The sequence below is a fragment of the Corvus brachyrhynchos genome, unplaced genomic scaffold (genome assembly GCF_000691975.1).
Source record: "Corvus brachyrhynchos isolate BGI_N302 unplaced genomic scaffold, ASM69197v1 scaffold106, whole genome shotgun sequence".
Taxonomy (NCBI): domain Eukaryota; kingdom Metazoa; phylum Chordata; class Aves; order Passeriformes; family Corvidae; genus Corvus; species Corvus brachyrhynchos.
This window is the reverse complement of record NW_008238834.1, coordinates 43,090-63,386: the sequence shown is the minus strand read 5'-3', so window position 1 is coordinate 63,386 and position 20,297 is coordinate 43,090. Positions and strand designations below refer to the sequence as shown.

General features: G+C 39.4%; 2 long non-coding RNA genes across 3 annotated transcripts; one reads left to right on the top strand and one right to left on the bottom strand.

Annotated features, from left to right (window-relative positions):
- The first annotated feature begins 4,576 nt into the window (after nucleotides 1–4,576).
- Nucleotides 4,577–8,288, top strand: LOC108447646. The gene is made up of 2 exons (XR_001863314.1): nucleotides 4,577–4,880; nucleotides 8,212–8,288. It is a non-coding gene; the product is annotated as an uncharacterized LOC108447646 (long non-coding RNA).
- A 2,070-nt stretch (nucleotides 8,289–10,358) lies between these two features.
- On the bottom strand, nucleotides 10,359–14,444 carry LOC108447645. Of its 2 annotated transcripts, none has more exons than XR_001863312.1 (2): nucleotides 14,190–14,444; nucleotides 10,359–11,961 (listed from the first exon to the last, which is right to left on the bottom strand). It is a non-coding gene; the product is annotated as an uncharacterized LOC108447645 (long non-coding RNA). The 2 variants fall into 2 exon arrangements; XR_001863313.1 differs by lacking the exon at nucleotides 14,190–14,444 and adding an exon at nucleotides 12,241–12,450.
- Nucleotides 14,445–20,297: the final 5,853 nt, after the last annotated feature.

The window sequence follows — 20,297 nt, the reverse complement described above, 5'->3', positions numbered from 1 at the left end:
AAATGGTTCGAAGGAGACGCCCTCGTATTTTCCATTGATATGCAAAATGTTTCCTTAGAGAAAATAAATAAACCAAGCATGAATAAATTTAGGCTGTTAGGCTGTGACATTCTTTACAACTGAAAATCTGGGCCAAGAGTCAGCTAAATGCAACAAATATATCTCCTGAAAAAAAAAAGCAGCCCAACCAAAACCTAACAACTCTGAAAGAAAAGGTGTGATACAGAAAACGGTTATATAAATTATTATTATTATTATTATTTCATTGTATAACTGGCTCCATAAGGGATCCATCAACATCAGAGCTGAACCTTCACTGTACCAATCTGTTAGTGGCTTCTCAGAACATCCCTCCCGGTCAGTGTTGCTGATTCGGTTCCACAAATGATGTCTAAGGTTATACAGGAACATAAGGACTGCCTTTCCTCTCTGTATTGCATATCTGCATCAATAATCCTTTTAAAGTATGAGCAGGGAGAGAAAAAAAAAAAGAGAAAGAGCAGGTTGTATCTAAAACCTATAAACGAGAAACAGGTCAGGAGGCAATAGTGACCAGGGTAAAAAGAAAGTCTTGTGATTACTTTCTTCACTGAGATAAAAAGGACCAATGTGGCACTTCTGCCTCTTCATTGCTCTGGGCAAAGAATTTGCTCAGCAGTTGTGTTAGGTTGCAGAGGTAAGCCAGGCTTGGTCTTCTTGGCCATGGCTTTCTGCCTGTGGCAAGGCTGCAAGCAAGTTTGTGTTTGTTTGCTTTGAACTTGGTAGCCTACACGTGTGGTTTCACTATAACTGAAGGCTATCTCTGTGATTCCTGATGTGGTCTTTCCCTTCCTCCTTTTGTGGCTCTCCTTTTGTGGAGGGATTTGGGCAGAACAGCCCTCATTTGGCAGCAGCTGCTGTGGGACCCCACCCTGTGCGTGGGACACACCTTCTGCCCTCACAAAAGGGCCCTGCTGCAGAGAAGTAATGTGTCCTTCTGTGGGATCGCTTGCAGTTTGCTGAGTCCTTGCTCTCCACTGCTGTGGTGTTGGAATTTAAAAATACCATGTATCAGTGGGGTATGGGTGGGCTTGCGGAGTTCGGCCTCTGATTTCTTGGGGACCAAGGATCTGCTACAGGGCAGCCAGGGAAGAGCCCTGGACTCAGTAATGCTGGTGTACTCCTTGATACTACCCTTGAAGAAATGTGGAAAACCATATCCTTTGCATATCAAGAATCAATCTTACTGCTATCAAGGTTAATGGCAAATTTACAGTTTATTTAAGTGGAGACAAGATCAGGTCACGGGTGGCTAGAACTAGAGCTTGGAGCTGGAAAAGACATTGAAAATTAAGAAGGTGGTTGTGGTTAGATGGAGATTTTTCCATTGTTCTGCTGACTGAAACAGCCCTGCAGCCACTTGTTCTTGCCCTATTTGTTACATTGACCCCGGAGTTTGTACATGGAGCTCAATTACTTTTCTGGGTGGAAAACAAGGAGTTTTAGTGGGGCTTAATTTGCAAATGCATGTAATCCCTTATGTTGTTCATTCTGTGTTCCCTCTTATGCTTTGCAGTCACAACAATTGAGGGTGACAGGGAACAGGGACAAGTGGCCAGAAAAGTTGGGAGCCGCTTAGACTACTTCTAATACCACCTCACCTCCTTTACTTTTTTCCTATTTCCATTTCCAAACATGAAATGCAAAAAAGAAAATGTTATTTCATCCTGTCTCATCATCACCATTGCTGTCTGTGTGGCCCTGTCATCTTCTGTCTTTCAGAGACAGTTCTGGATGGTAGTGCTGAGGGCAAGCCCAGGTAGATGAGGTGGCACAGCTCTTACCCCAGCTGGAAGTCAGAAAGTTGGCCAATGCTCTCACAAGGGTTCAGATTTTGTGTGCACTGGATACTAGTGTGAATTAACAGCCCACAGCTTATCAATCAAAGTACAATAGCTGCAAACGTGTGTGTTCTCAGGCAAAATAAAGTCAGCTGTCTTACTTAAGTCTCTCCTGTAGAACCCTGAACTAGGGTAAATTGCCTCAAATTCTGGGGCAGACCACTGTGCTGATGCATGGCAACCTGATTGCATCTGAGTCCTCAGTCTGATAGGAAGCACATGAATATTTTAAAGGACCAGCTCCTAAATATTAAGGCATTAGTCTTTATGTCATCGAGCAACTATGGTATGATATTCCCTTATGGGAAATAGTACACTGTAACTTGTCCTGCCTTACAGTTTATTTGCCTTCCAGTTTTGCACCTTTTTCTCAGGAATACTCTTGTTTCTCAGCCTTCTTTTAGAAGTGCCATTAATGCCCTGGGCCCGTGTCCAGCTGCCGTTGCTGCTGTTGGTCCCTCCCCCCAGTTCCTCTGACTCAGCGTTTTGTGAAACCACACTTGGCAGGAAACGCACTTTTAGAGGGACCAGCTGTAATTTAGACAAAAAAGACCATTAGCTGCACTCAGCAGCAATGGCAAGACTGCTTTTTTGCTGCTGTGTTAAAGCAGACCAAGGCCAGGAAGAAATATATTATTTATGTTCGCTAAGTTTTGGGTAGACAACTTTTCAAAACTTACCCTGCTTCTTTTGCAGTATTTTGTTCAAATAAATGACAGGCTCTGCTGAGAGATCCTGCTCTGTGGCATTAAGTAGTTAACATTTAACAAGGATCAACCCACAAATCCACAGATGTTTCTGTGGGCACTTCAAAGGAATGTGGAATTTTCTAAAATGGGAAGACCATAGCATGTGGCAACCAACATCAGCATGATCTTTGAATCTGATTCTTTCTCCCTGTAGACTGGATTCCCTCCAGAATTGCCTGCTTTCCTCATTAGGATGGAATTACCATTTCCTCTACGGCCAACCAGCCACACACTCTAGATCTCCTTTTGGATGTCAAACACAAGATAAAAGCAGAGGTAGCTTTAGGTGATATATTTACTTCTTGTCAAGGCTGGGGAATATTTCTTTCAAAAGAGCAAAACTCTTTCCTGATACAGCCTTGGAATTGTCAAGGTAGACACTTTAAAAAACTATATGGCTTCTCACAGAAAAAACAAGTTTTCTGTGGGAACAGGGCAGTCAAAAAGTCTATTCAGACCTTTCCCTAGGCACAGCATTAAGGACAGGTCAAGGATAATGAGCTGTGATTTTAAGAGTCATGTGTAAGAGAAAGATGTAGCAATTTCAATCATGGGAGAGTGAGTGGGAAGGATATTTGTCTTGTGCCTTCTCAGGGAGAAATCTGCTTCCTCCTGCAGCATGGTCATCGCCGAGCAGCAGTTATTGGTCTGAACTGGCAGGTTCTGCTCTTGTTTCTGCACTTCTAGAGAAGGGTAAGAGCCCACTGTAGCTTTTGATCTGTTGCAACACCTGGCTGCAAGACAGCAGACTAGGCATTGCAAAGCAGTGAAATAAAAGCCATCAGCAATTAAGCAGAGTATTCATGACAGTGATTGAAGATGACTTTATTTCTTGCTGCCTTTGTTTAAAGAATGTCCTTTCCATATACTCATAATGTACATGACAAATGACTCCATAGCTGTGGGGGAAATACATAATGCTCTCTCTTTCCAATCCAAGGTTGATCACCAAATGATTAAAGCAGTGTTGTTTAAGGTTATTCCCAGGAAGAACTTGCTAACTTCTTTGTTATTGATGCTTATTTGGGCAATTATGCCAAAGTATGTTATGTATGCAATTGAAAAACTTTTTAACCTCATATCTGAACTCATGTGTGTCTGCATATGGAAAAATATCTGTGTATAAGTAATTTAAAATATTAGTTTCATTTTAATGTCTTTCTGACAAAGAAATTGCTATGGAAACAAGCATGAGCAAAGGTAAATGAACACATTTTTTTTTAGCATGAACAATCCATTCTCTCTCATTGGAAAATTTGAACCTTTTGGCTAAATGAATTCTTAGAAAGGTTAGGGTATTTTTGTTTCTTTCACTGGGAAGGAAAGAAGGAAGCACCAGCAGGTATGATCTGTCAGTGCAAATGAAAAACAAACAAACCAAACAAAAAACCCCAACCAAGAACCCCCCTAATGCAATAGGTTGGAAGACATTCATCTCAATGGAAAAGACACGCTCACTGGTTGAAACCTCTCCCAGGAATGTTCTCCTATGGATTTTTTAATTGATAAATTTCAATTGAAATTTTAAGAGATTATCTGACAATCTGAGAATTCAGCTTTTTCAAACAGCTTTCCAGGACTGCTAGCCTGTTTGAGGCATATGCTCTCTCTTTAAATAAAATTTCAGTTATTTTAAAACAGAGCAGAACTAAAAGCACTACAGACAATCAACAGATCTGATTACAAATTTAATGGCCTGATTCACCCCTGCTCTCCTTCAATTTTGGAGCAGTGTGAATCCAGTGCTTTTTATCTTCTCACCCCAGACACAATCTGGACTAGCACAGCAAGGAACAAGTTTCTGGGAGCTTAAGCTTGTTCCGCTTTATTTGTTTTTCTCTGGTTTGGTTTTTTTTTTTTTTTTTTTTTTTTTTTTTTTGAGAGCAGCTGTCTTTGAGATTTGTGATCTTTTCTAAAAGCATGACCATAGTGATCATAAGGGCTTGGTGAATTTATTAACTCTACTTGATTAAATCCTCCTTTGACTCCATTTTGAAAGAATTAGTTCCGGAACACAGATTTAGATCTCCTCTACCATCTATTTGCCAGATGTAGGATGAACTTTATAAGCATTTTTATTCCTTTGGACTTGAACAAGAAATATCCAAATATGTAGTGTAAACCACTAAACCCAGAAGTTAAAGATCATTAAGATTTCTTATTCCAGGCCCTGAACTCTGGAAGTGGATTATCCAATGGCACCCAGCTTCCCTTGCAGTCCAGGAATAAATTTGTGACCCTGGCTTGACAGGTAAGTGATATTTTGAGGGAGCCAAAAGTGATTATGTGTTATCTGTGAACAGTGTTTTCCTGACTAAAAATACCTTTGATGAAGGAGGTTGTATTTTAATCATAGCATCAGATATTTCTGAAAAGAGATGAAGCTTATTAGTTCTCCAATGCAAAGACATCTAGGGCTGAACATTTGGCTCAGGGAAAAAAACAACATGAACTGAACTTCTAAGTTGTGGAAATTATATTTTCATCACATCTACTTAGCTATTAGCAATGATTTCTTTTGTTTAAATATGACCAAAACTCTCCTCTCCTTCTCTCTTTCCTTTTATGAGGTTTTTTTCCACAGAAATCATTAAGTTAATCCTTGATAATCCAAGGAAAAAAAAAAAAAATAGAGGCAGTAGTTAAAGCTCTTCTCTCTGTGTGTTTAGTAAAATGTGATACAGCTTCACTATTAAAACTCTTGGTTTTCTATCCAAATTCTAATAAACACTATATGATGTATAAACTCATAAATGTTCACAGCACATGAATGGGCTGCCTCTGGAAATTACATGGCTTGAGCACAGCATGATTAGAAGTAAAGGAAAAGACAGAATTTGTTATGACATTTCAAAGCTTCTTAAAGCACAGTACCTTTACCTACACTTGCCTGCCTGTTACCACAAGGCTGTAGATTGTTATTTAAAAGGCTTATAAAGGTTTTTCTTTCCTAAAAATAATGAAGAAATTAAACATTGTCATTTAAAAATCTCTTTAAAACGGTGTTCTTATCTTCTCCCATTCAGTAGCAGTGCCTGACTTAGGGAAGTGGAGAGGATGTGCATGATTAGCTAATGTCAGATGACATCCTAAATGACGCCATGTAGTGATTAAGACACTTGGATTTTTCTAAACTTATATTTTAGTTCTATATAGAGGTGTTGAAATGACAGCTCTGGAGGCTGAAGTCTCCTCTTTGCTCAACAGTGGACAGAAGACAGGATAATCCTGTCTTTGCTTCATTCAGGTTTGTTTTCATCCATTTTCTACAGCCGCTGTTTGTTTTCCAATCAGCCAAAGCTTGCAGTACGGATTTCTCAGGACACATTAATAATTAGATTAAAAGTGGAAGACCACTGATATCTTTTATCTAGGAATCTATTATCAGTAGTGTTTCTTTCTTGAATTCATGGGCTAGTAATCTAGAGGCAGAGACTCATTTTCTAATAATCAAGTACATCTTTAAAATTAACTTCATTTTTTATCTGCTTTCTAGCTAAAAATGCACCTTATAACATGCAAAGCCTTGCAGACTGGTTTTGGTGTGAAAGTGTATTTGAGAAGAGACTGGAAACTATTTCCACAAGTGAAAAAGCTGATTTACACTTAAACAGACTGTTTCTTCAGAAAGGAAGTTTACTTAGGGTAAATGCTGGGTGGGAATGTTCTTTGAAAGGATGTTAATTGTACCTTGGTTCAAAGAACTCCTTGAAATTCCTGTAATGCAATTATGCTAAGTTAGAGGAAGTTAAAGGATTGTGTATTGGCAAAAATGCAGTTAGAATCCCAGTTGAAGTCATGTGTCAGAAGTGCTATTGATGATAACATTGACACCTGCCTCAGATAACTTCAAAGCCTGTGCTCTCTGTATGAACCTAAGTTCACTGAGCTCAGCTAGCAAAAGGACAAACCCAGACAGAGAAACTGGTCCAGACCTCCAAGAAGTGCAAATGGAGCTGTGCCACTTAACAACAGCACATCAAACCCCAGCTCAGCACCTTTTAACACAGAGGATACAATGGTGCGCTCTGCCAAATGAAACCCAACATCTGTAGACCTACAGCTGTTCATCACAGACAGAAAGGGGTCTCTGTGACTATCTGCTTTCTCCATGCTGGTGGGAAAAATGAGATTGCTCTGTGTGAGTTTCTGAGGAAAGACGGAGTGTAAAAGACAAGTTCCACATTGGTTTCTGAAAGCACTGAGGTTCTAAGGTTTCTGATGTCTTCTGGGCGTGAGTTCCACCCTCATGGGCACCATCTTCAGACAGAATAATGGCAGGTTTTTTGTCTGTCCCACGAAGTGCTTCAGAAATAATGAAGTCTGAACTGATGAATGCACCCAGAACTTAACCTTTGGCAGTAAAACTCATTGCTCTATGTATCACCCAGAGTTTTTTAAACTATTGTTTAACAAAAATGTTTGTGCATTTTGAGTTTGCCTTGATAATTTCTCTCATTTCAAACACAAATCTCATGTTTTATTTAATTGCTGCTCTGTTCTGCCCAGTTCTGTAAAATGACAAGCCAGAGATGAGAAGCCCTAGGATCACACATCCTATTTGGATTTGGCTACGTATTTGGAATGTGTGGCTTAGCAGAAGTCCAAATAATGGAAATATTAATAAATAAATTATTAACCTTTTTAGGTTAATAATCCCTTTTTAGGGGATTTCAGATTTTAAAAATGAGGTGGGAAAGGGCTAGATTTTTCTGCCCAAAGCACTTCTAATTATTTGGTTCAAAGTCTGCCCTGTCGCAGAAGCTCTATCTTTGGGTTCTGGTCCTTTGATTTCCTCCTCTGCAGACAAATGGAAACATTCAGTAGTTCCCACATCAGTCACAACCATGTTTTCTTTTTTTGAGAAAATCAGGAATAGGAAAGTTGCAGAGCAATCTGGGTCTTCCCCAGTTAAGAGTTCCCCTCCAGGTGAGGCACATAATAAGATCTAGGACTACAGAGCTCTTCTGGCTTCTTTAGCAGAGATGCATCCAGGCCAGACCCTCAAATGTTAAGGGACACAGGTCCTCACTCTGCAGATTCAGTCTCTTATTGCTGGTCTCCTCAGCACTGAGTTCTGTCCATAGCACAACTTAAAGAAAAGGAGCCATGGACTTCATGTGAGGAAATAATGGTGGATTTCAGAATTTAGAATTTTGCAAGGGAAAATGCTCCTCCCTGATCATATGGTCTTGCTGTGTACATACTCCAGAGGTGCCCTTGATCTGTTATTCAAATGAATTCCCAGTGAAAAATCATATATGTGTGGTGAAGAGGAGAAAAAGTATCACAAATGCTCTTATAGTAGAACTGAAAAATATGGAGTCATAGAATCCAGATGACAAAAATAGATTAATTTTTCATGTAGTGCACTGCAGTTAATCCTTGTGCTCACAGTATACTTTATTTAGAATCACTGCAGAATTCCTCCTCTGATTTTTCTCCCCAAAATTAGCCTGTAGTGATATGCTTCAGACTTCACAGGAGCCTAAAGGTATTTGATTTAATTTATATCTATGAGTTTTGTTCTTTGTTCATTTATTTTAATCACTGTTGTTTTTCTCTCCATTTGACTATCCTAGATATTCATTCTGATACATCATCGGTTATTTTGATCTAAACAAGTCTCCACTGAATACAGGTTTCCCAAAATTTCAGGTACAGCAATCTCATTTGAGAATGAGTATAATTAAATGGAACTGTGGGATTAAACTAACTCAGAGCAGAACATGCAGTTATAATGTTTCTATAATGTTTATAGTCACAATTCCAATCATCATGCTGACACCTGAGTTTTTAATGAGATTGAACTCAGTATTTTCAGATACAATTATTATTTTAAAGAATATGCAAATATTTGTAAATTTGTAAAGGATTTGTAAAGGATTAGGATGCTGGGTTGTGGTTTTTTTGTAAACTATTCAAATTAATTATTTCATAATGTGTTCAAAGTTAAACCAAAATATTTCGCTGCTGTATGCAAAAATATTTGGATATTGAATCTTAAAAAATTAAAATGATTTATGCCTATTACAAGAAAAAATAGAATAGCATATTCCAGAATTTGAATCTGACATCCATTTGTATTTGCTTACACAGTTATCACTTTTCAGTATGCAATTAGATTAATATTTTTAGATGTTGGATGGTTTGACATTTTGTTCCAACTCTAGACAGCCAACTATGCCTTCAGATGGGTCTCTGCCAGCTAAAAATACAGTCCTAGACAAGTACATACAGCCTCCACATTAGTATTAGTGACACCCAGAAATAGATTGCTGTGCTGAAATAATTAACTCCAAAGGATTCTGTGGCTTGTCCATTGCTACGCTAGATCCTAGCTTGAATATATGCAATAGTAGGAAGCTGAACAGCCTGTATATCTGAGGGGTTAATGGCTACATTCATTGGAGACCTGTGGTCTGGTACAACCCTGCAGCTCCTAGCAATTTAGAAACACATGATACAGGGCAAAAAGGAGTGTCTGGGTCATGGAAACAGATTCTCACACCATGGTGCTTTCCTCAGACATTACCATAAAGCAATACCTTTAGCTCCTGTTTACAACTGTTCATTTGCTGTCGGAAGGCTGCTCCAGACTGTGACTTGTCCAAAGTGAGAAAACTTTTCATTTAAAAATTAATTTATCATCAGTGAGTCACAGCTTTGTCTTAAACTCTGTGCCGGTGGGTCTAGCATGGCAATGTAAGTAGATTCACCTCTTCACAAAGAAGCACAGTGGAGGCTTCCCAAGCAGATGGACAAAAAACCCAGTCTTGCTAGAACAGAGTGAATACAAAAACTTCTGGTCACTGCCAGATAATCTCTGTAATCCAAGTGTTGAATCTTACTCTGCATGAGATGAATCAGTTCTTTGATGACAAATAAAAGCCCTGTCTGCATTTGTGGGATTGATGATTTCCTTTTCAATAAGCAGAGGGATGTTTAATTCTTTTGCATACAAACTCTGAACATGAGACAGCATTCTAGATGCCTTACTGTTGGAGAGTTCAAAGACTGTAGAGGACATGACTGCCTTGCAGAAAGGAGATTTAGAAAAAGAAAGGTTAAGATTTTAAGTATTTTCTCCCTGTTTTGCTCCGTATATTGCATTTGCAGGTTCTGCTCACATAAGTCATAAAATTGCAGGAGTATATTTTAGCCACAACTGATAGCTTGTTGTGGGCTTTTCCACCTCCCTCTACCTCTGCTTAAACCATTACTCCTGAGATAGGTGAACCTGTATTTGTTGTGCCAATATTGGTGAACCAGTCTTACCAATATTTTTGTACTCTGCACAAAGAGAGTAATGTCCTGTGAGTAGAAGATGCTTTTGGGAATACTTCAGCCCTGGCAGTCAAAGGTTTCACCAGCATTGCTTCACCGAGGACAGAAAATTCAACAGTATCTGAATTGCAGAGTTCCCAGAAGACCATTTTATTCTGAGTCTAGGGTGTGAGAATTTTTGCTTTTAAATCACTGTGCCATGTAGTTAGAGCAAAAGATGTTATAAAAGCAGCATTTACTTATCTGGATTCCTTGAATTTCTCTGCCACTGTTTATAATGGACTAATCTGGTGCTCAGAAAAATGTGAAAAAAGCCTTTTACAGAAAGCAGTATAAAGACATTTTATGTTCCTTTTTACTGATTACTTTTCCTTGATGCTAGGAAACAATTATTTAAAGTGGATTACTTCCAAAGAATAACTTAATTTGATAATAAAACAAATACTACTTTCCCATTTATTGATGAATCAAGCAAGGTAATTGGATTTATTACTTCTGAACCTATGAGTAATCCTGTTTCCAAATCACATATGTGTTTCCTCCTCTGCTTTTATGTTTGTCAGGAGATGACAATTATTTATTCATTCTCTTTCAGGCAGAATTTTATATATATTTTTTTCAATCTAGACAGCAACAGTCTTATGCATGGTTCTTAAGCTCAAAATAGAGATAATTTATACTTAACGCAATATACATCCTTTCTGGAGAAAAGTGAGTTTCAGTCATTCTGAGTAGCTAAAAATACTAGTTAATTAAAACAGATCTTGCATTAGTATCTACAATACGCACACTAATTGTGGAATTGATATAGCATTGTTATGATGCTGTTTTGTACTACTAAATATCAAGGTCCTGGAAGCTGAAAGGCCCTTGGGACATATATCCTGGGCTGGGATGTAGGAGATATCTTTGATAGGCATATACAGATAATCTAGGGAGTGGCCATGCCGAATGTTATTGACATTTCTCCTTCATCTTCTTGTTAGCTTTATACTACAAATCCACCATGCTGAGTCTTTAGAAGATTATAGATTATTTTAGACATAAGAAAATAATAGAAGATTTTTCAGCTAACTGAATTAGTCAAATGTTCTTTTTTTTAGTAGTTAATCTAGCAGCATTTAAGAACTTCTTTAACTTGGAGATCTCACATCAGTTTACAAACTTTCAGTAAACTTCTTAGAATCTGTACTTAAATTCTTCATTTCTTTTAGAGGGATTATTTACATCTATAATGGTCTGCCGGTATAGCTATACCCATTCACACCAGCATGTTTCTGAAGTGGAAATGCAACTTCCATTAGAAAAACTTTTCCTCTTTCAGTACAGAATAAAATCTGTTCTTTGAGGAACTGAGTCTGCATATTCTGGTTTAAAGTGTGATTTCTTTTCATACTCCTGTTCTGCTCAGTAATGCTAGCAAAACTTTTAAGAGTAGATCAAATCATGAGCTGGAAGTGCTAAAGAAGCTTATTCAAACTCAGATTATTTTCTTCTGTGAAGGGAAAATGACCCTTGTGCTCGAAATACATTACGGTGTTGATGGGATTCATTGATCAGCATAGGACTTTGGTCCCATTGATAAAGATGGAAATCTGTCATTCCCCAAGTCCACACCTTTACTCTCTGCATCAGTATTGTCCTCTTGCCTGATAAAGTGTGCTTAAAAAGGGACTTCCAGAGCTGAATTAATCCACCTGTAGAGCTTGAACTGAAGAGCCAGCTTCTGTCATACAGAACCATAACAAAAATGCATCTGCTGAAAAGTAGACAGTTCTGTTAGCTATCGTGGTTTTACTGTGAATCTGATCATATTTAGGCATTTCTCCCGGTCGTGTTCTTTAATGGTGGTCAGCAGTGAAGGATAATGATTCAGTTGGGAGTTTCCAGGGTTTCCAGGCTACCAAGCCCCATCGTGGTTTTCAGTTGAAACATTTCAATCCAGCTTTTCCATTTGTAGATGTCATTCAAAGCCAGTGCTGCACTTTCATATTTTTTTTCCAATGAGAATAGAATGTGGTGTTTGAACGGAAACACATTCTTGGCTGGAATAGAAGAAGGGAGAAGGAAAGACGTGTTATTTGCTAGCAAAAACATGCTATGGGCTTTGTGGTACTGTGGCAAAGTTTGCTCCTGCTGAGTCTACTAAAAGACCCAAATCCCATATCCACATTTCCCTGATTCCTACCACATTTTTCTCTGTGCCTCCTTCCATGAAGTGACAGAAAAAGCCAGATCTTTTTGACTAATGTAATATACTCTTTCCTCCTCAGTTGCTTCTGTCTCTCTTCATTGCTCCCAGAAAGGGAGGGACTATTACTGACCATTTCAGGGCATCGTAGGGCTTTCTCACATCACTTCCAATGCATTCCTTGCCTCCGGTCACCCAGGAAGAATCTGCTGTGTTTGATTTCTGTCTCAGGTCACTTGTCTCACAGCTACGTGCCAGGTCAGTGCCAGTGAGTTGTCTTGCATGGCAGAGCTTTGTTATGCAGGCTGGTGGGTCAAGTTTCACATGCTCAAAAAGAGTTGGTATAAAGACAAAGAGAGACAGCATGTGTTTCAGTGCCAGTAATGAATAAACTACCACATCAACTACACAGCATGAACATCTTTATCCAGCTGTGTTTATATATTATTTTCATTTATTACGGTTGTTCCCATCACTTGACACAAACAAGGACTTTTTCTTGTTTTTTTAAGTGGCCATTTTATTAATCCATTTTTCTTCTGAAGAATAATATCTGCCCCCCCCCCTTTAACTGGAAAGAGATACATCACTTTCAAAAATAAATCTCAAAATGCAGCCCTGCAAACTACAGCTCTTCGGATTATCACTTTTTCTTCTGTCCACCATGAATTAAAATAAAATTGCTTATAATCCATCCTTTAAAACCCTGTGGTCAAATTTATGCCTGGCATCACAGGGCAGGAAACAGCATAATTGCACAGTGGATGAACTCAGTCTCAAGAGTTTAGTGCTTTGAAAGCTTTTTGATGTATTGTTGTACTTCATTTATCTTTTAAATTTTTTTTTTATTTTGTTTTGCTTTTTTAATACTAAGGCTGTTTAGGAGCTGTGTTAGTAACATGAACTTTCTAATACTGACTCTGGGAGCAGAACCCAAATAAAGCTAAAGGCATTTTAGGCTTTGTGTCAAAGATTACAGTGTAAAACCAGCAAAAAATGGTTGTTTTTCAGAGATATGCATTTTGAGAGGTCGGAAGTACTTAGGCATTTTTTGACTACAGGGAAGCTTTTTGAATTCAGACAAATGCATTTCACACAATTCATTTCAGGGTTGATTCATTTTATCTGTGTGTCTCCTGTGCCAAGTGGAAACATTAGGCCTCTTTAAAAAATGATGGGGGATAATAAATGCTCCAGGCATTTGTTTTGCTGAAATGAAGTAATGGCAGGGAAGCATATGGTGAAATATATTTTTAATTACTTTTCAACAATGTTAAATGTTTTTCCTTATTTTCATATTTAATGTTCTTGATCAAGCTTGCTAAATAGGCAGCTCTTATGGAACACACCACTTTGTGCAATAACACATGACTAATTTTATGGGCAGTACTGTATATCCCTGTGTATCAGCACTATATTAGCTGTAGAACTTTGTTTATGATGCTTTGTGCCATCCAAGGAAGCTGGGATTGCAAGGGGGCTGCTTGGTTCCTGTTTCATTTTTTCCCTCTAAGCCCACAGCTCTCAACACCTTTGTTGAGAGGTTTCGTATTCTTAAATTTTTGTTTGTGCATGCAGAGCAGGAAATATGATTCTCTTCTGTTAGACTAAACAAAAGGAAATCCACCTGAGACTGAGAGGAGACACCAGTCTCCCTTTTAACAACTTCGTTTCTGAATCACCCTTCCATCCCCTTCCTTCATCTCCCTCCCTGTAGCACAGTTTCCACACTAAAGCAAAGTGAACACAAACAAAGGACACCTGTTCCCAGCCCTAGTAAAGAGAGAAAAGCTGCTAGTGCCTAAAGGCTAAAGCTGAGCTGAAAGTATTATGGCTACAGTTGGTGTCTAGGCTGCAGATATGCCTGTGCAAGGGAAACACAAGTGTATTGCACAGTGCCAGTAAAAAACAGCTGAAAAGTAAGTGACATCACAGGAGGGTGGCAGGGGGAAACCAAGGCACACCACTGTCACCACTTGTCTGCACATATAGGTTACCTTTTTGGGATGGACACAAAGGTTCTTTCAATACAGAATATAAAAACAGAGTAAGAAAACCTGGCAATTTGCTGTCAACGCTTACAGCAGGTGACCACACTCTCCCCTCACTTGTTACAGAGCTGACACAAATTCTTTTTCTGAAGATGTCATGGTCATCACTGGTGTGAGCGGAGGAATGCTTCTTGTAGCATGACCTGGAAAGCAACAGTCCCAGGCTATTTCAGACCAGTGAGTCCTTTCCAGAGATGAAAACTCCTCACAGAGACTTCTCTGTAACCATCACCCTCTTTTTCAGCTTGAGTGGCTTTTCTTCCTGCGGCTGTAGCAGTGTGACAGAAAGGAGCTGGGATGGCTCTCTTGCATGTCCAGCACTTCCTTTCTCACTGCTAGTGATTCAGAGGATTAAAACAGCAGGATATAAAGCAACAGATGGGGATTTCATTCATTCCCTGTGCTTCGAAAACAGGCTCTGAGGAATATATCCATTGTTATTATTGTGACCTTCTCTACGCTGCATGCAGATTTCAGTTTGAGGTGGGAAGGGGATGTCTATGGGTCCGAGGCAGTGGCCACCACTGTGGAGAGAAACACTGTGCTAATAGTTTATCCACATTATTCACACGAAAAACTGGCTTGTATTAAAGGTCAGAGCACTGAACAAGTAAAAGATACTCTTTTAGCTCCATCCCTTCCCCTTCTCTCTGGGATCCAGGGCAGAGGAGCAGAAGCAGAATGGGTGGGAGTAGAAGAAGTGAACCCCAAGTACTTCTCTTGTGATGAGTTGCTGACATCTCAGGATTGCCCCTGGCACTGGGAAAAAAGCCAACAAACAAACAGAAAAGAGAAGTAAGAAGTTGCCTGAGGGAGAAGCAAGGCCATGGCAGTCAGTGGCCTGGCTCCCACGCTGCCTGTAGCTGCGGAGGAGGAACCAGTCAGCTCTGAGCCTGCTGGTGTGATTTTTGGGACTTATTTCTGTGGCAGAAGACGGAACCACAGCCTTTCAACCTCTGATCAGTGGGGCAACCTTGTGTAGGTGGTCTCCCAAGATGGAGGAGAGAATTTCCCATAGTTCTTTCTCTTCCCATGTTGCTTGCCAGAGGGCTCCCTGGGCAAACCCAGGGCTTCAGCCTCAGGATATGGAATGAAAGAAACAGCCTCCAGAAGTGGTTTCATTCTTGTTTTAACAGATACCAAAAGGAAAGGTTAGTCTCAGGGAAGCTTTTGCTTCTGGGATTTGTAACTTGGGAGTGCTGTGAAGCTTTCAAAACCCGGATGTGAGACAGAATGCTAGCATTTCCAGAGCCTTCGCTTTTAATATCCACACGTAAAGAACTGGGTCAGTTGTGCATGGCCAGAGACAGCAGTTCCCGTTGCACTGTAGCTTGCATACTGGAGATAACACTTCCTATAAATCAAGACAGCCTGTAAAAAAATGACAAAAACTGTGAAGTTCAGCTTGCCAGGAAACTGTTATCGTGCATGTGTATTTTTTTTTTAGGTAAAAAATAAATTTAATATCCACATCCCGTTTTGTCAATCTTTTAAAACCCCTGACAGGGATGTGAATGTTGTTCAAGAGCTATTACATGTCATGATGATAATTTGTTCCTTTTGAAGAGGTGATGTCTAAGTCATTTTTGATGATTACATTTCCTTGGTCTGTATTTATTCAAAAGACACCTTTCAAACCTGAGAATTGTTTCCAAACAGTATACATAAATGATTAGTACTGCTTTCAGTCATGCAGTTTGACACCTTTTCCCTTTAAATGTTTGTCTAGATGTGAAGATTATGCCCTACCTGGTGCATAAAGAACAGATCTTAACTGCTGCAGCAGCTGAAAAATTTGAAAGATTTAAAGACAAAACCAGTCAGTCACTTCCCATAGAATCATGGTTTGAGTTGGAAGGGCCTTTAACAATCACCTAGATTCAGCCCCATCCTGTCATAGGCAGGGACACCTTCCCCTAGACCAGGTTGCTCAGAGTTTTGTCCACCCTGGCCTTGAACACTTCCAGGGATGGAACATTCATAATTTCTCTATAAAGTCTCACAGTTCTTCTCTTTTCCAGGCTGAATAGCCCCAGCATTCTCAGCCTGTTTTCACAAGAGAGGTGTTCTAGTCCTCTGATCATATTCCTGGCCCTCCTCTGGACTTCTTCCAACAGGTCCACATCCTTCTTATGTTGGGGACCCCAGAGCTGGACACAATGCTACAGGTAGAGTCTCACAAGAGCAGAGTAGAAGGACAGAATCATATTCCTTGACTTGCTGGTCACACTGTGCACATTCAGGTTCCTTAGATGTTCTTGAGCCTGATCTTCTACAACCAAAAGTTCTTCATTCTCTCAGTCCCTGCCTTTGTCTTCTCAACTTGGGCAAGTATGGCTGGAGCACTTGCCAGTGAAGACTGAGACAAAAGAATCATAGAGCATGTCAGTCTTCTGCATATTCCAGGTAACCAGGTCTCCCATTTCCTTTTGGAGATGAGGAACATTTTCCCGAATCTTTGTTTTATCACCAACATATCTGTAGAAACTTTTATTGTTGCCCATGACATTCCTGGCCAGTTTTAATTCTATCACAGCTTTACCTTTCCTAACATGATCTCTGGCATCTCAGACAACTTCTTTGTGTTCCTCTTAGGCTACAGGTTCTGGCTTCCACCCTCTGTAAGCTTTCTTTTTGTGTTTGAACAAGGAGCTCCTTGTTCATGCACACAGGCCTTCCGGTGTTCTTGCCTGACTTCCTCTTCGTTTGGATACATTGCTCCTGAATTTAGACGAGGTGTTTCCTGAGTATTAACCAGCTTTCTGGGGCCTCTCTTTCTTCCAGGAATTTATTCCCTGGTACCTTACCAAGCAACTCTCTGAACAGGCCCAAGTCTGTTTTCCTGAAGTCCGGGATAGGGAGCTTGCTGTTAGCCCTCCTCACTTCTGTGAGGATCTCAAATGCTACCAATTCATGGTCACTGCAGGCAAGGGTGCCCTTGATCTTCACATTCCCCATCAGTACCTCCTTGTTGGTGAGAACAAGGTCCAGAACAGCACCTCTTCTCTTTGGTTCCTCTGTCACTTGGAGAAGGAAGTTACCTCCTGGATTGCCTGTGACCTGCTGTGTTTACCCTCCTACAGAAGTTCCCCATTAGGGTCAGGACCTGTAAATGCGAGGCTGCTCTTAACTATCTATAGAGTGCCTCAGGTTGGCACTGGCTGGCAGCCTGTAGCAAACCCCCACGATGAAGTCACCTGCCCCTGCCCTCCCTTTGATCCTGACCCACAAGCTCTCTGTTGTCTTCTCGTCCATCCCAGGGAAGAGCTCTATGCACTCCAGCTGATCACTGATGTAGAGGGTGACACTCCTTTGTTGTTTGCCCTGCCTGTCCTTCCTAAAGAGCCTGCATCCTTCCCTCCCAACACTCCAGCCATAGGAGCCATCCCACTACTTCTCTGTGATGCCAGTAAGATCACAGCCCTGCAGGTGTGAAGAACAGAAACAGTCAGAGCTCTGTGTTATCAAATCCTCCAAACACGAGCTAAGAATGTGGTGTTGAGTAGCAGAATGCTGCATAAGCCACTGCTGTGTAGGTAAATGCCAATGCTTCAAACACAAGATTTCCTGTTTTAAGCTTCATTCTATCACGTACATGTGACATAGTCCAACTTTGCAGCTGCTATGCTACAGACCCTAAATTATCTTCTAATTTTTCAAATTCAAAAGAAACTCAGTCTGGTTAATTGTTTAATGTTTATCTAAAGAATCTGGGCACTTTACACCAGGTTCACCAGAATAAATGCTTATCTCAGTCATCTGCCTTTGAAAAGAAGGTTCTTCATTATACCAGTAAGGAAAATATTTTGTGAGTACTGCAATTTGTTTTCCATCAAAGTGACAAGCAGCATTTGAGTTTGGGTAAAATAGGTGTATATATTTTCATTGTTGTCAATTTTTGTTTTGTTTTAATACTTCATTATTAGTGTCCTTTACCATTTGACAACAAGGAAGAAACACATTTTCTTGAAAGAACAGCTTTAGATTCCCTTTATCTACTTCAAACAACAATTAAACATACGGTGAATTGTCAAAGCCAAAGAATCGTTGTATTTTAATAAAATATATTATGTACTAAAGTCTGTATAGCTCCTATACTAGGGTGTATTTTAGATTTGCATCTATTTGGGAAAAAAAGTAGGAAATGGTTGCTGCACAAATTATGTCTCAAAAGAGATATATATGAGTAGAGGGGCTGATTTGTAAGTGTGCAACAACCATAAGATGCATGTGAAATGAATACCAACTCATTTTGTCTTTGTCAGCACTAGAAGCAGTGTATCTGATAGCTTTTATAGTATTTGCTGGTTCTTTGACCAGAGTTTTCATCTCTGCAGATCCTGTTCCTGAATCCATTATTTCTCCTCCCCTATCTGATTTGACACCTGTTTCCAAATGAAATATGCCTTCTATCCTTTGGTTCTTGAGTGGCTTCTCTTTTCTTTTTATGTTTTTTATTATTTATGTCTAGAAAGTATATTAAAACTCATAGGACAGGCTTAATGCATGCAATGTGGACGTGTGTTTGGAAACAAGGGGATAGGGTTTTTTCACTTGTTTCTGGGATATTTAGATAATGGGCATTTAAGAAGATGTTGTTCTGAAATACAGAAGAGGCCTTGTTTTGTGTCTCTTCTGTTGGTGACAATGTGTCTTGAAATTTACCTGATGCCTCAGTCCTTTTGCACGCCAACCTGTGGCTGCAAAGCTAGAGGGAGAAAACACATCCTTCAATTTTACCACATAGGACAAAAGAGCAAATGTTTCAAATCAGAGAAGTACTGAGGGGCCACCATTATGCATGGAGATGAGGAATGGCACAGCTGGAGACATGCATACAGTTTCAGATGGTAATAAAGTGTTTATCTTGGGGTTGGTGTGAGGGTGGAAGGAAGCACTGGTGTGACATTTTTATTACCCTGGTAAATCCATTCCTAGTCCTTTAGCCTTCTCCTTGCTTTAAAGAAGCTAAATATGTCCTTCAAAGGTCCACTGTTCATCTATTTAAAATTAATTGTAAATCCTTTCCTGAATTTGGGCTTGCATCAGAAATGGGCTAAGAGAAGAAATGAACCAGCTCTGTGAAACAAACCAGATAGAGTCTGTATAACACGTACCCCATTAAAATTAGTTACTAAAAGCAGTAACAGAGTATGAGTTGTCATCTTGATGTTCTTAGACTGTCAGTTTGGCTCTAACTAAGCTACCATTTAAGGCCAATTTGTACAGGGGGTAAGAGACTGATAAAAATAATCAACACTAGCTGCTTCCATCTATCCTTCTCCAGTGAATGATTTTCTATTTAATTCTTACTGATATTTATCAGCAATTTTCTAGTGGATATTTTTGAATTTTTTTAAAAAAATATTTATTTGTTCTTTCAAATTTGCTTGTTAAAGACACTGTTTAATTTCATGGACCCCGCTGGAAAAACGTCTGTGACTGCAAGCAAGTACTCCAAGTCACAGATGCTTTCATAATCAGTTAAAAAGGAACAAATGCACACCTCCAGAACTGCAAATTCCAATACCTCTTCTGGCAGTTCATGCAAGGCAGTATCATTTTTTGAAAGCATAATGGTATTTCTAAAATCCAATTAAAGATCTTACTTTCAAGATATCTTATTTTCTGTTCCAAATAATCTTCAGTCTACAGTATAACTTTGTCTTCCATAAAAAACCCTGAAATTAAGAGGAACATTATATGATTCTAGCATCTATTATGCATCTCTTTATTTGTTGAAGGCTTGCTGTAGAATTTCCTTGTTTCCAAGGAATGGAAATTGCTCATTATCCTGGATAATGAAAGATAATGTCGTCATCTCTAATTGTTAGTTTAGGATACTTACTGTACCCTTCTATTATAAAAGGGTTGGCATAAAAAAGGTTCAGTAAAAGAAGCAGCTCTTAAAAAATTTCTTAAATAAAAGAGGGATTTGTTTACAAGTGAGATTTATATGTCTGACAGCAAAATATACTGGAACATGTTTCTTAATTGACAGATTGTAACCTGAATATGAATGCTACTTACTGAATACAATTCATGAGTGTTAAAGTTATCTTTTCAATGATCATAGAAGTGTGCTTCTATATATACACCTAAGTATATGAGTGTACCCACCTGTCTATGTATGAGTGTG